Genomic DNA, 16,039 nt, shown 5'->3' on the forward strand with positions numbered 1-16,039 from the left:
GTCCTGGATTCCCTGTATTTTCAGTTCCTATCTGTACCAGTGTACCTCCTCTGGTCTAGCCAGAATTGCAAGATCGAATTCGAGTCATGGTAGTGGGAGCGGGGAGGACACATTTAGGAACTAGAGGAAAGTTGTATTTCTCATCGTTGTTGCATCGCACCCTGACTGCTCATCTCCTCCCCGAGACCCTTCTGGCCATACTTCTCTAAGGATCCTCACTTTAATGAGGACTTGCTTGTTTAGAGAGCAAGTGCCCCCTTCCTTCTAATTTACATGGCTATTCTTGACTGTTTAATTTTTTATATTAATTTTGGTATACTTTTGTTAAACCTGCACGAATTTTATGATTTTAATTCAAAGCAATATGTTTGTTATAGATGAATTTAAAGCCAAATGCTATTTTAAATACTGGACCTTTTCATTCATAGACTGAATCTGTCTATAGACACCTTTTTCAATGCCTTTAATACAGTATTACAATTTTATTTATGAAAGGCTAAAAACAGTATATAGCTTTCTTGTCATCACAAGTAATATCTATTAAAATTACATTTTCTAATTAGTAACTGCTATTAGTATATCACCGATTTATGTACATTGAATAGATTATACATAGCAAATTGCTAAATGATCTTTTAGATCAAATTGCTTGTGTAAGCATTATCTTGGACCTCTTGCATAGGCAATAATATCACTAGTAATAATTTATTTTCTAATTGTCGCTTTAACTGTGAGTGTGTGTGTGTGTGTGTGTGTGCGTGTGTGTGTGCGTGTGTCACTGTTCTGGACTTCTGATACATTGTTAAATGGAAATAGTGGGAATATCAACTATTTTCAAGTTTATAGAAAAGCCTTCTATAATTCCATGTTACATATAACATCTGCTTTATGTTTTTAGAAACCACTTAGGTAAAAGAAAACCTCTGAGTTCTTGTTGCTGTATCTGTTGTTTGAAACTTGTATGAATATTGAACTGTATCAAACATTTTTTCTACATCCATTACTAGAATCATCTTCCTTTAATTTGTTAATATGTTGACTTACATTGATGTCACTTTCAAATTTTAAATCCTGTAAGTAGATCATGTATAATAAACATATCTATAATAGTAAATACAGTATTTAACTTGAAAATAGTTATTTCCCCAGGATGAATCTCAATGGTACCAGAGAGAGAGAGACACATCACCACCACCCCACCACCCCACTACCCCACCACCTCCAGCTTGTAGCTACACTGTATAGTTTCTGAGAATATAAGTCTTTACAGGAGCAGACAGCCTCATCTTTCTCCTTGGGAGTGGTGGTGGATCTTGAACCACCATTCTTGAAATTAGCAGTAGGATTCTCATATTCATATTCTCTCTCTCTCTTCCTCCCTCCCTCCCTCCCACCTCTCTCTTTTTCTCTCTCCCTTCCTCCCCCTCCTCCATATGTACCTTAGATTTATTTTGCTCACTGAATTATCCGTTTCATATGTTTAGTAAAACTTACCTATAAAGTTATGAATGATTGATGGGATTTTGTGTATGTAGTTGGTTTACAACGACTAATTTCTTAATGATTTGAATTACTCTTTTTGAAATGGCTTTAGTGATGATGTTTCTAAGAAAGTTGCTCATTTCCATCTGTTTTCAAGTTGATTGGAGAGCATGTGTTAATTACATTCTATTTTGGTATACAACGGGGGTCTCAACCTTCCTAATGCCAGGACCCTTAAGAGAGTTCCTCATGAGGTGGTGACCCCCAACCATAACATGATTTTTGGTACTACTTCATCACTGCCATTTTGCTACCGCTATGAATTGAGTGACCCCTGCGAAAGAGTCGTTCGACACCCAAAGGGGCCGCAACCCACAGGTTGGGAACTGCTGGTTAAAAAGATGCTACTGCAGTTGTACTTTGTTCCTGTTTAAGTTCCTGATGGTCCTCATAGACTCCCTGTCCCTCCCTTTCCCCTGCTCTCTTGTGCTCCCCACCCCTCAGTCTTCACACTGACGGAGATGTTCTCATTCTTGTCCTTTAAGAAGGCATCATAGTTTCCGTGGTCTAAGCCTCTTTGTTGTACCTTTCACATTCCGTTTTATTCGGTCAGGTTCTTGTCTGTATGATTACCATGTGTCTGGGAGGGGGGGTCCTCTCTTTTTTGTTTGCTAACATTTTGCATATGATATTTTTGTTTTTGCCTTCTGCTGCCTATGTGCGTGCTCGTCTATCCCCATAAATCTAATATAAAGGGTTTTCATTGTTGTTCACCTCTCACATTTTTCTATTATCATCATGTTCTGATCTGTAGTTTTGAAAATAGTGATTCAGACTCTCCTAACTCTTATCTCTTTTATTGTATCTAAAGCATCATTGCATTCTGCTTAATACATCCATTTTGTTTTGGTTTGGTTTTGTGGAGACTCGCTGTGTTTACTGTGTCCGTGTGTGTGTGTGTGTGTGTGTGTGTGTGTGTGTGTGTGTGTGTTTAAAACAAGTTGCATTCTGTAGTAGCTGGTCCAGGGTTCAGTATGTATCCACTGGGGCAAATCTTCCTACTTACTGTTGATGTCAAGCTACTTAATATGACAATTCCTGACCAGCATTATGGTTGTTTGGTTCAACTTCTTCATGTCGTGCAGTTCATTTTGCATTTTACATTTTGAAGATGCACTACCATGTATCTTGTAGCCTGATCATACATGCAAACCTGTTCTCTGTCCCGGTGGAGCAGCCCTTTTTTGTCCATGGAATTGGCCTTGGGGCTCCCCCTTGGCTTTGTTTGCTAAGAGCAGGAACCATGGCTCTGCTCTCTGCCAATGTGTTGCCGCCTCAGCGTTGATTCCAGTTCATGGTGACGATCACTGGAACTCAAGTACCTGTTCTGATCTGTGCTTCGCAGTCTGGGGGATATACTCCTTTGAGCTGAATTGCTCAGCCATGAGGTCGTTTTACATTTCCGTGGTTACATCATGTTAAGATTACATCACATCGGAAGAGGGCTCCAATTTCCCCACATTCTCACCTGCGCCCCTCCCCCGCATCCAAAGGAAGAGCCAGACTAGTGGTGGAGAAGTCCTACCTCCCACATGCCAGATCTTGGTGAGCAATGTCTCTGCACTCCCTGGGCCTTCTTTGGAGAAAGTCTACTCAAGTCCCTTGCCCATTTTATAAATTGTTGGACTTTATGTTCTTGAGTGGCTGGGATGATACATAATTTTTAGCACATAAACCCGTACACATATATTTTCCACATAGTTATCACCTGTAAGTTGCCATTTCAGTTTTGTGATAGGTCTACTGTGTTTTCAAGCCACTAAGTAATTTATTATCATTGTCAATTTTGTGTCCACTGTTTTGAGTGTAGAGTGCTTCAGGCAGGGGTGCTTTCCGGAATGGTGGTTCAATGTTCTCCTTTGTCTAGAGCAACCATCTCAACCTTTAGGTCACAACCCCTTTGGGGGTCCAACGACCCTTTCACAGGGGTCACCTGATTTATAACAGTAGCAAAATTACAGTGATGAAGTAGCAATGAAAATAATGTTATGGTTAGGGAGGTCACCACCACATGAGGAACTGTATGAAAGGGTGGCGGCGTGAGGAAGGTTGAGAACCACTGGTCTAGAGGGTCCTATTTAATATGTACTCAGCATGGGTCATTGCACTCCGCAGTCTCTCAATGGTTGTCCTGTGGGGAGAGTATCCCACTGCCTTCTGGTCTTTGACTGTGCATCTTTGTACGTAGCTTGACTTGTCCTCCTGATGGGTGTTTAGAAATATCAACGCATCTTTATTCTGAAATTTCCTCAAGTGTGTCTTCGGATAGGTTTGTTTTTATGCGTGTATATACTTTTCTCCTGACCAATTCCTTTCGATGTGTATTCTAGTCAACTTCCTTTTGAGGTAGTCTTCTGTTTACAGAATCCATTGGATTTTTAGTATTGCCCACCTTTTCATTCGAATCCCTATACGCGTTGTTTGCAAAGCTGTGCATAATGCCATGCCGCCTGTTACTCGGAACCCCCTGTCCCTGACTGTGGAGCCCTCCCCAGACTGCTCGAGGGTCTTCAATTCTCTGGTTGCCAGTCTGTGCTTCCCTGTGTGTTCACTGTCTTTCGTGGTGGGTTGTTTGTGCACGTGTTTTGCCAGTTTTTACTGTGAACTGATCTGTAATATTGTCATGTCTGTTGTGATAGAAAATAATTCGAGTTGCTGGTCACTCTGGATTGGCATGCGGGCTTCTTTCAGGCATCTGATTAGTACTGGCTGCCAGAGAATAAGTGTCATCAGTCTTGTGTATTGAGGGCAGTCTGCACCATATAATCACCATAAAAATCTCCCCCAAACAGTGTTTAGTTCAGGCTGAAAAGATGGCTCTGTCTGCAACTTTCCGTCAGCAGCACAGTGTTAGTCTTTCATGCTTAGCTATGAGTGTTCAGGTTGGCTTCTAGTGCCCTTTCTACTAAGATTTTTTGGTGGTGGATCTAGACAATGCTTGTCTTATGATTTTATCCAGCTTATCTAAGTGTGTAAACCAGGATGGCCTCCACATTTGGGGTCACCGTGTGGGGACTGTGTGTTCAGGGTTGGCCATGCCAGCCCTGCCACAGGCGAGGGCTCAAGGGCGGGCACTGTGTGCCGGAGCCCTGAGAGTGAGGCGTTCAGAATGGGAACCCCAAATCTGCTCTGCTGGCAGTGCCTCCTTTGGCAAGGATCTGATGCATGGACGCCTATTTCCGCAGTAATTTGGGGATAGTAACAGTAAAGGACTACTTAGCTGGGGTGAAAATTAAATGAGACAATATGTGTTATAAATGTGGTGTAACGCCTGGGCCGCAAGTAAGTAGTCACTGAATGGCCGCATGTCGTCCATGCGTACCAACAGGTTTTTAACTTCCATAAACTAGCCTGTCAAAATTTTAATGTTCCCATGAAGAACTCTATCATCACTGCACCACTGTTGAAGTTCCCTTTGGAACACAGCACAAAAGACACCTATGAATGATGAGAGCATTGTGAGCCACCTCCATTGCTCCGGGGTTCTGAGAAGTGGACCCCAATAACTCCATGATGATTCAGGGCCTTTTGGCTAGAATGATACTATAGCCCGGCCCATCCTCACTACGGATTCCATGAGTTGGCCAATAGCTCTTATTGAATGATGGACGGACATGTGTAATGGAGGACAAGTCAAGGTTCTTAGGGCCAGACTAAGTAAAAGCTACCAAGGAATCAAGAGGGAGGATTGGGACGGAAAATTGGATGCTCCCTTACTGTCCCAAATTTAGAACCCCAGGGTAAGAGTGAAGATAGTTTCGAGCTAAATGTATAATCACCAGACGTCACGCTTTTGGCAGGAAAGTTCCGATTTTTGGCGTTTTAAAAAAGTCCAGATTTTTGGAAAGAATGCACGACAAGTTAGGGAATGGTCTATTTGGTCCATATAGACCAAATTTTTAATCAAGAACACACACCCCTGGCCCCGCTCAATGGTGTCCTGCTTTAAATCTGGTCACCATAGCTAAATGACATGAGTGTTTCAAACTCAAGAGATGACCATCTTGTATCCAATGGGAGATTGGTACAGTCTCACAAAGGCCCAGAAGCCATTCTGTTTGGGAGAACACACAGACTGAAAGGCCAGCCACAGAGAAGGAGGCGTCTCCACCAGCCACAGAGGCTTGGTTTCAGACCCCAGTGCCATGCAGAGCTGGGGGCTCGTGGCAGACGGGAAAGTTGAGCAAGGCCCGGGGCAGATTGCTGGCTGCAGTGAGAACAAGGCAGTGCAGACTCTGAAGAGGACTCCTGTCAAAGGGTTCTTTCCCGGCCACCACCCACCAGCTCATTCATGCACCAGGGGCAAACACATCAAAGCCTGTGTGCGGCCTTTGTGCACTTCCTTTGCTTTTCTTGTCATCTTTTTGAAGCGGCTCGTTCAATTCTACATTCCAAGTGTGCACTTATTACCAACTGAAAGTTACCCAGCACCACAGATGAGCGAGGGAGGGAGGCTTGGGGTGCCTGAGGAAGGCTACCTGGAAGAAGCGGGATCTAATCTCCCACCACGGGGATAAAGAGAGTTAGTGGATAACAAGTGGGGGGAAGGAAGCTGGAAGAACACTGTTGAGAAAGGGTGGTTCCTTCAGCCACATCTTCGAACTTCAGAGACCCAACCCAGAAGAGGAGCAGGTGAGGGGGGAGCCTGAGGAGCTAAGGGGTGGGTGAGGCTGACATCCTGCTGGCCCTTTGACCTTGTCAAAGACCACCCTTCCTCTGCAGGACCAGCATTTCAGATGCTGCCCCATACCAATGGGCAACAGCAGAGGGCTTTCAGGGAAGGAGAGGGAGGGGAAATGCCAGGCTCCCCATGATGGGGAAAGTGCCAACAACATGATGATGACGGGGATGGCCTTTGGCGGTGAGTCCCCTTGATGCCGATGTGCCATCTGCTGCTGTGGCATTGCCTCGCTGGCACATCCTGGTGCGAATGGACCGGACAAGCTCCCCTCGGCCTCCTTTCCTCTGCCTCTTCTGCTGGCTGCCGCTTCCTTCACTGCCACCTCTTGTGGGAATTAGAATTTGACCAGTTTCCTGGGTAACAAATCAAATAAGAGATCAGATAATAACAGTGTGTATGTGTATTTTTAATATGACCATATATAGAGGTATATCTAGACAGATAGATTAAAAATAACTGTATTATAAAATGGTTACATTTTTGTTTGTAATGTAAAGGAACCCGGCTGTGTAATGGGTTATGTGTCAAGGTTGCTCACTGCAAGGTCAGTAGTTCCAACCCACCAGCCTCTCTGGGGAAGAAAAACTTGGTTTTCTGCTTGGGTGAAGATTCACAGCATTGGAAACCTGAGAGAGCAGTCCTGTTGGGTCACTGTGGGGTCACTGTGAGTCAGAGCAAACTGCAGGGCAAGGTTTGATCTACATGCCAAAGATAGCCTCAAGGAACAGAAGTCATCTCTGTGAGTGCCTGGTTTTGAAGGACCAAGTCCTTTTATTCTTTTTAAAATATATCCTTGCTCCATTTTAATAAACAGAACTTACAGACATATATCTGCATGTGAAGGTATTTATGAATATGCATGTGGCATTTTGCATGAGTTTTGCCATGCTGGAGTGCGGTATGTTTAGGAAGAAAATCATGCTGCTCGGTTGTCTTCCATCCCCCTTTTGGAAGTCTGCATATTTCTCGGTGCAATGGCCAGAACATGTGGTGGCCCCTGGAATGTCAGCTGTGCACCTCTGCTTCACATTTACTTCCTGTTGAACTGCCTGACCTTCTGCCTGAATGAATCGAAGTTCGCAGGACTAGGCCTGCATGACACTCACGGATGTTCAGCCAGCCCTCATAGGTAAATTCAGTTCTAGGGCAGCGATATTTAAAAAACACGATTCTGCAATACTTGGCCTGAAGTGAGTTGGAATGAGTACGGTGAAAATTTATAGTATTTCAGAAATGACACACGAAGATCTTTTTCGCACAAAATCATTTTGCCTCCTGCCATGGAACATACAAAACTGTGCGCTACCAGCCAGTCTCGAGGCCCCGGTTCCTTTCCTCCACAAGAGTTCCAACTCTTAGCGAGTCTACAGACCAGGGTAGAACTGCCTCCACGGGTTTCTGAGGCTCAAATCTGTATGAAAGTAGAAAGCCTCATCTGTCTTCCAGGGAACAGCTGATCGTTTTGAACTGTTGAACTTACGATTGCAGCCAAACACATAACGCACTAAGCAGGGCTCTGTATACGTGGAGACTGAAACGCTGGATTTAGGGCTGTAAATTGTAGGCTTCCACAAACCCAGTGTTCAGAATTTACGTTCTAAAATGGGGCAGTGGCAGAGCCAGGGAGAGGAAGAGGGAGAGGAAGAAACTCAACGGAGACAAGGAGAATGGATTGAGAACTGGCTAAATGACTACGCAACCAGGCTCTATGTCTCTCAAAGAGACTTCCCAAATTTCAACACAATATGTGGAGACCTATTTATGAAGTAGTCGTTGGGACAAAGACAGGCGAGCCATCTGGCTGAGGGACAATGGGCACCAAGCCACGATGGGGTCCAGGATCCAGTTACTTGGGCACCAGAAAGCATTAGAAGCTCTTGTTGGAAGTAGATGGACGTATGACCATCACAGGCAGGACTACAGAAGGAAGGGCTGAGATTTGGGAGATTCACTGTTGCAGATTATTAAAGCTTTCATAATTGGGTCAGGGCCCTCCGACTCCCCTGATTGGAGGAGTATGACTCTTAGTGCCCCAGTTCCCATCAGGGGCACACCTGAGGCACGTCCCTGAGGGCTAGACTGCCCTTGCATGGCCGGCCAGCGAACTCCTCTTCTCTCCTCCTTCCCCTTCCCCTTCTGGTATCTCTGTTCCCACTCCTGTGCCTGGATTCCGTGTGTCCTGAGCTCCCATCTCTTATCTACACCTGTGTACATGCTCCGGTCTGGTCTGAATGGAGCAGCAGCACTGGGGTCATGAAAGAGACATTCTCCTATAATGTCCTTCTGAGTGCTTTCAAGCACCACCTTTCCTGCGCAGGACTCGAATCCCTCTGGAATTGTGTGGGTGTCATCCCGTGGAGTTCTAATTTCATCCTTTCCTGTGTTGTTGGTATGTTGACCAAGCTCTCCATTTCCCACGAGTGGTTGGGATGCCCCCGTGCTGGGCTGAGCTCCGGTCTGCTTGCAGGTTTGTTTCTCGCCCTGTGGTGTGTCAATGCCATACTTCTCTAAGGATCAGCACTTTAAGGAGGACTTGCTAGTTAGGAGAGCAAGTGCCCCCTTCCTTCTAATTTACATGGCTATCCTTGCCTTTTTAATTTTTTATATTAATTTTGGTATACTTCTGTTAAACCTACACGAATTCACCAATTTTGATTCAAATTAATATGTTTGTTATTCCTGTCCCTTCATTATGGGAGGCTTATTCCCTGTGTAGATCTCACAAATGTATCGGGCCTCCACTGTCATCCGTAGCCTTCTGAAAACCAGCATCTCACCGTGGGAGCTCTGCTCCTAGTCCCTCTCGGGCTCTGGATCGCACAGTTTGCGATCCTCGGGGCACAGATGTTGGTGTCGCACAGAAGATGGGTGCAGTGCAGTACATCCTGTGATCTCTGCACTGCTGCTTCCTTGTGCATGGGCTGTGGATCCAAGCGAGAGGAAATCTTGGCAAATCCTGCCTTTGCTCCACTTGTGCTTCGATCCTCACTGTCTTTGCGGTGACCTTTGACTTCTTGAGGTCCGATGGTCTTGATGTCGTCCCACCGCTCCTCAGGCCTCAGGTCTTCTCTCATCAGTGTTCAGGGCATCACGTCTGTTCTGGAGTGTTCTCAAATCCAGGCGGCAGAGACTCAAGAGCCTAGTTGGATCTGCGGTCTTGTTTTCCTTCAGCCTGACTTTACACTGCCCCACTGTTGGGCCTGGCCACCTTACTCGGCTGCTAATAGTGAGCTTCCCCATCGCCTCTTCCCCCAGACGTCATCAGTGGGAGAGCTCTCTGTTCCTGCTGCAGAAGTCCTCATGTATTGTTAAAAGTATATCTTGTAGGAGCAAGTCATTGGTCCTGCAAAATCTGGTCATCTGATGGGACCACTCCTGCCGGCTGATGTTGAGGACAAAGTCCAGCGACAGATGGCCTGACTTCAAAGAAGTCGGACTGTAGGAATTGGTTGCCGGAATCCGCTCACAAATTGTTTTGTTGTTGCCGTTAAGATGTTCTGGAGTATGTTTATGTTTTATCCCGGACCATGTAAAAATGAAACCATTATTGCCACTATGAGCAATAATGAGACCACGATGAATAATTCAGGGGAATTATTCACAGTACCCATAAAGAGAAGGGATGCAAATGATAGAATGACTGAGTTAATTATCAAAACCATACAAGGGAATGAGGATTTTGTTATATTTATGGAAAGATGCAAAAGTTAGAATTGGAACAACCCCAACTGCCTACAGTAACTCCCGAGAAGTTCCCTATGACTGCCTTTCTGGGAAAGAGTGCCAAAGATAAGAAGCAACCCTTGATTCACTCAGTAAAACCCCTTAATAAATTTGCTTGTAGTAAAGGGGACAGTACTGAAAAACCCCTAAGACTGCTCTCCCTCCTTTGAATTACACTGGCATTTGTGACGACAATGGAGAACATATTATTGAGGTAAATGGGAAGCGTGTAAAATTTTTAACCTTATCTTTATGGAAAAGAATAAAAAGGGGTGGCCCAGTTTGGTGCGTTAGATCTATTGAAGACAAAATAAGGTGTACAAAAATGTTATTACAGAGTGGATTGTGTAGATGGTGCATAATGGAAACAAGAGAACAGTGGAAGCCCGATTGAAAAGGCAGGTAAAAGAAATGGAACGAAGGCTTAAAGAACGTAAGATTGATGAAGCATAGAAAGAATATTTAGCTAACTTAGACCTTTGTAGACTGAACTTTGTATTTTAAGTTCATGCCAATTTTCTCCTATCTACTTCCTTGAACTGGAACACTGTTTGGCACCATTACCACAGACCTATTTCAAGAACCATTCATGTCTACGGTTAATCACAATGTACGTTGGTCAAGATTGAAAACTTAAATGAACCAGTCACCCAGAAAGAACGTTCCGAGAAGATTTAAACAGAATGCCCTGGAAAACTCTATGCTTTGCAGCTTTTATTATTAGAATTTTTTCTTTCCATTTTGATTGTATGATTGTCAGAAAATATTGTTTAAAATATCACAATTATAAAATTGTAATAAAGCAGCAGATGATCACTGACTCCTGACTCTGCTCATCCCTCCCTCTCGCATCGGCGCCTTCCCCACCGAACAGGGGACCCCTCACCCCGCCACGGTCCAGCTTCACCTCCAGCTTCACGTCTATCACCAAGACCATATTTTCCAACTACTGTCCCTTCCTCTTTGTTTCTAACACTTGCGTTCCAATCACCAGTACTTATCCATGCATCATGATTGTGTGCTTGATCAATTTCAATCTGAAGATATTGGTAGACTTCTTCACTTTCTGCATTGCTGCTTTTAGTAGTTGGTGCCTATGTGTGTGAGTAATAGTTGTATTGACGGCATATCCTTGCATGGGGATAGATCCTACACAGATAGCACTGTACTTCAAGATAGGTCTTGAAATATCCTCTTTGATGGTGAATACAATTCCTTTCCTCTTGGCTCTTGCACTCCCAGCCTAGTAAGCCATCTGATGTTGTCATTCGAAATGCCCTTTCAGCTCCCTGAGCCCTCGAAGGTTGATGTTTATGCATTCTATGGTGCTATCAGCCTTGCCGCTTGCCAGGGGAGAATCTGGGGATGAACTGAAAGCGGCAGATCAGGCATTTGTACAATCAGCTTCCCTACTTCAGAACCTTCCTGCTTACCGCCATGCTGTCCTGTCTCACCGTGTTCAGTACCATCGCCACTTCAATGTTAGTGATGTTAGCAGGGCGCTCCGGGTGTTGCTTGTGTTTCCTAGCTGAGGTGCACTGGGCACTCATGATGTCTGCGCCCGGTACTAATGACTGTGGCATGCCCGGCTCCCCGTTGCTCACACACACCACCACCCTCGCCAAAGCCACTGTCCAGAAATGGTTTCCAGCTCATAGTGACCGCAGCCGGCAGAGTGGAGCTGCTCCTTGGGGTCCTCGAGACCCGACGTCTGTATTGTCCTGTACTGTGTTGTCGAGTTATACTGGACCGCACTGTCTTTAGTTTGAGACAGTAAATCATCATGGAAGCAGCCAGCCTCTTCTTTCTCCTGGGGAAATAACTGCTTCTACTTTGAATTCTCCGCCTTGGTGGTCACCGGCCCAGACAGAGCTTCACCCATTGTCCCCGCCAAGGCTCCGTGAACTCTGATATGTGGATTTTCATGATCCCCAGTTTAAAACTAATCACATCACATTGTTTTGTTACTTGCCTCCTGGGTATAATTTATTTCAATCATTTCATCACAAAGATTTTGCCCATCACCTACTTACTATGTGTTCCTCCACCAAACTACAACAGAAAGCAAGTCACCCAGGGGAGTCCAACCCCACAGCCCTGTGGGACACGCAGGAACCACACAGGGGCCCTGAGGCTGTCTGTGATCGTCATGAAAGCAGACCGCCTGCCTCCACATCTTCCTCCTGCAGCACATCTGTGGGTTTGAACGACTAACCTTGTAGTTAGCAGCAGAGTGCTTGAGCTCCTGGGCCAGCACGCCCCAGGCAATTGACTGTGTGAAAACTGACAAGGTGTATACACTATTGGACAAAGAGCTTCATAAGAGTAAGATGAGGTCTGGGGCTTTGGTTCAAAGGCATTACGTATTTTACTATTTTCCTTCTACAATAAAACCATGCAATTGCATCATGACCTCTGTCTCACCCTAAATAATGTGGTCTAGCTTATATGTTACATATTTATTCAGATATACATCAGCATTGTGGCTAAGCACTAGCGAGGCTGAGGTCAGAGCCCTGGTGACTGATGTTGTCCCAGAAAGTAGAATTCTTCTGATGCATCAGTGATAGTTGATAATGCCAAGACAACTGCGTGAGGAATTAGAGGTTCTAGCACAGCTTGGCAGCAAAATGACTTGACTGCAGGCCTTCCCCAGATTACAAATGAGTTTTTTTTTCTAAATCTGGTTTTAGATCCAAAGGCAGAGCATTTAGGAATGGTTCATATCTAACATCAGTCAAGTGTCTATCAGGATCTGCAGTGTACCTTTCTATGCAGAGAAAACACCAAAGAAAGACACGCTAAGACCCCTTTGAGCCAAATAATACAGTAACAACAATCATGAAATGTGGTGATGCCTGCAACAAAGTCACACAACACCTGTCTGTGGTTACGAAGCAGTGTGGGCCCCTCAGATTGTTAATAGAATTGACTTGTGGGGGGTTCGAAGCACAGGTTGTAGGTGAGTCAGGCTAGCAGACTTCTGCAACTGCCAGTTAGAAAATTCCATGGGATCCTGTGGGGCTTAGAACCAAACCCGGAGCCTGGGGAGCCAAACTCCATTCTCAGCTGCTCTGGGCGAGGCTCACAATCGGGAGTGCGCACGCTGAGTTCTTGATCCCTTTCTCCCCTCACCCCCATATCCCTGCAGCCCAGAGTTGAAACACACCTGGAACCTTGCAACACGGAGTACCCCGCGTTTGTCTCGGAGCACCCCATCATGGAGACCACCGGGAACATTGCGTGTGAAGACTGCTCCAAGTAAGGCCCCTCCACCCCCTCACCCCCACCCACGGGTGAGTGGGACACACGCAGATGGCTTGCAGAGAGAGGGAAAGCATGGCTGCGCTGCTGTGTGAGAGCGTGTCCCACCAGCTGGGAAGAAGCAGCGCTGGGTCTGTGAGGTCCTCCCAAGGGCGGCCAGCGTTCAGCTGCATCGGAACACATGCTGGAATTGGGGAGACTTCTCCGTCCAGCTTCTTACTGGTTGGAGAAGTCCCAGTGGATCTTTTCACAGATGGATGGTTGATCATTTAAAAGCCGGCTCAAGGAATTCTCAGATCACATCCTTAAAACTAATCTGGTCTTTGCCTTTTCCCAAATCTGGTAAAACGGTGTTGGTTTCCCAGGGTCTGCATGTGCATATTTCATCGATGACTAATGGCGCCGATGCTATTTTAACAGGTTTATTTATTCCTTGGACTTCCTGGCCTCTTTGTTCCCGTGAGGCTCTGGAATTGGGTGGTTGGGTCTAATTTTTTGGTTTGGATATTCATTGTGTTCTAGATTCTATTTGTTTATAAGTGCATATGTCTGCCTAGTCATTCGGGGAGTATCTTCAACTTTTAGAGACGTCTTTTGCTGAGTAGAGTCGTCTTTCCTTAGGCTCAGTGTGGCTCATCCTTCTTACTTATGTTCTTTATCTGTTCACCCCTACTTACCTAGTTGTCTTGCGCCAGGGGGTCTGCAGTACCCTTGGTGAAGTCCTATCCACACCTAAAATGAGAAAAGATTACTTTCAGGTCCCTGTTCGGGGGCGCAACTTGTCGGATTCCAGCTCCGGGCGGGAGGGTTGAACTGGATCCCTGAAGGAGGTGTGGAGTTGGCAAACACAGACGAGACAGGCACGAGAGATGTTCTGGTGGAAGCAATCTCTGCTGAGTTCTTCCAAACAGCTTTATTTATACCAAAAATAGTTTTGCAGACCACTACATAAAAACAATGCCTTATGATTAACTCCAAAGTCACCCTTATTGCTTCCACTAAAACCTGATAAGAGACCATTATAAGGTCTGCTGTTTTCTATCACTCGCTGTCCTTTCCTGGTTCTTACTTTCTGTTCTGTTTGTCTTTTCCGTCACATGCTGTTCTTGCTTGAGTGTTCAGAAAATTTGGTTAGACTCACATCCTTCTCACTGCCCTATTTTTTGCTCACAATGTTTCTTTTCTCATTGACTAACTTAACACAATGAAACTACCTCATGTGCTACTTCAAAGCCTAAGATCTACAAGCAGAGTTAAATGCTTCTCAAAGTTACATATTTTCCTTTACAAACTCTCCATGGTAACTGTTCCATTGTCTACCTATGTCTCTTTTATTTTTTATACTCCTGAGGCACCATGGGGAGCCAAACCGTCTGATTCTTTGCCAAAGACTTAATGCTTCCCCTTTTACGTGTTTTCTATTAATGTTAACCATTCTTTCTCCTTTTATGTAAGCCCCTGTCCAAGGTAAAGGGGCGTCATTTGGCAGAGGCAGTCTATAAGATCCACTATATCGGGGAGGCCAAAAGAGTCCCCCACTACCTATTCTGAATGGAATCCAGGGCTTTTTGGTGGATTTCATTTTCTCCTCTGACCTCAACTTTGGGGTTTCTCCCTCACTCAATTTTCACACATCCTTCTCAGAATTCCCAAAGATGTCTCACTGTCTAAGCCTCTCCAATGCCTCAGTTAAGGAAAGCCCTGTCACATAGAAGCAAGTTTTACATCTGATTTCATTCGTACTTCTCAAGACTGCCCTCGCATCCACTCCAGGTGCGGTAAACATGACAATGCACAAAATTCTCAAGAATGGATTTAACAACAGCAAATATTTGAGGGATGTTGGAATCGCTCCCTGGGAAGCTCTGCTCTGCAGATGCTTCTTCCACCAGGCTGCAGCTCTGCTAGACAGCATGGCTGGGATGGCTCCCAACACACAGACTATGGTGAGGAGTGATTTGGGCACACAGACTGTGATGAGGCGACATTGGTACACAGACTGATGAGGAGGGGACATGGGCACACAGACTGTGATGAGGCGACATTGGTACACAGACTAATGAGGAGGGGACATGGGCACACAGACTGTGATGAGGAGGGGACATGGGCACACAGACTGTGATGAGGAGGTGATGTGGGCACACAGACTGTGATGAGGGGACCTGTGCACACAGCCTGTAATGAGGAGAGGACAAGGCCACGCAGATTGTTGAGTAGACATGGGCACTGGGACTGTGATGAGGGGACATGGGCACAGAGAGTGATCAGGGGGTGATGTGGTCACACAGACTGTGATGAGGAAACGTGGATACACAGACTGTGATGAGGAGGTGATGTGGACACACAGACTTTTTTTTCAATTTTTGTTTTGTTTTGGTTTTAAATCATTTTTTAGGGGCTCATACAACTCATCACAATCATACATACATCAATTGTGTAAAGCACATTTGTATATTCATTGTCCTCATCATTCTCAAAATATTTGCTCTCCACCTAAGACCCTGGCATCAGCTTCTCATTTCCCCCTCCCTCCCCGCTCCCCTCTCTTTTATGGACCCTTGATAATTTATAAATTATATTTGTCATATCTTGCCCTGTCTGACGTCTTCCTTCACCCAATTTACTGTTGTCCTTCCCCCAGGGAGGAGGTCACAATAAGATCCTTGTAACAGGTTCCCCCTTTCTAACTCACCTTCCCTCTAACCTCCCAGTATCGCCACTCACACCACTGGTCCTGAAGGGATCATCTGCCCTGGATTCCCCGTGTTTCCAGTTCCTATCTGTACCAGGGTACATCCTCTGGTCTAGCCAGACTTGCAAGGTAGAATT

This window comes from Echinops telfairi, unplaced genomic scaffold, assembly GCF_000313985.2.
Source record: "Echinops telfairi isolate 266 unplaced genomic scaffold, ASM31398v2 ScPeMD7_7468;HRSCAF=8506_0, whole genome shotgun sequence".
NCBI lineage: Eukaryota > Metazoa > Chordata > Mammalia > Afrosoricida > Tenrecidae > Echinops > Echinops telfairi.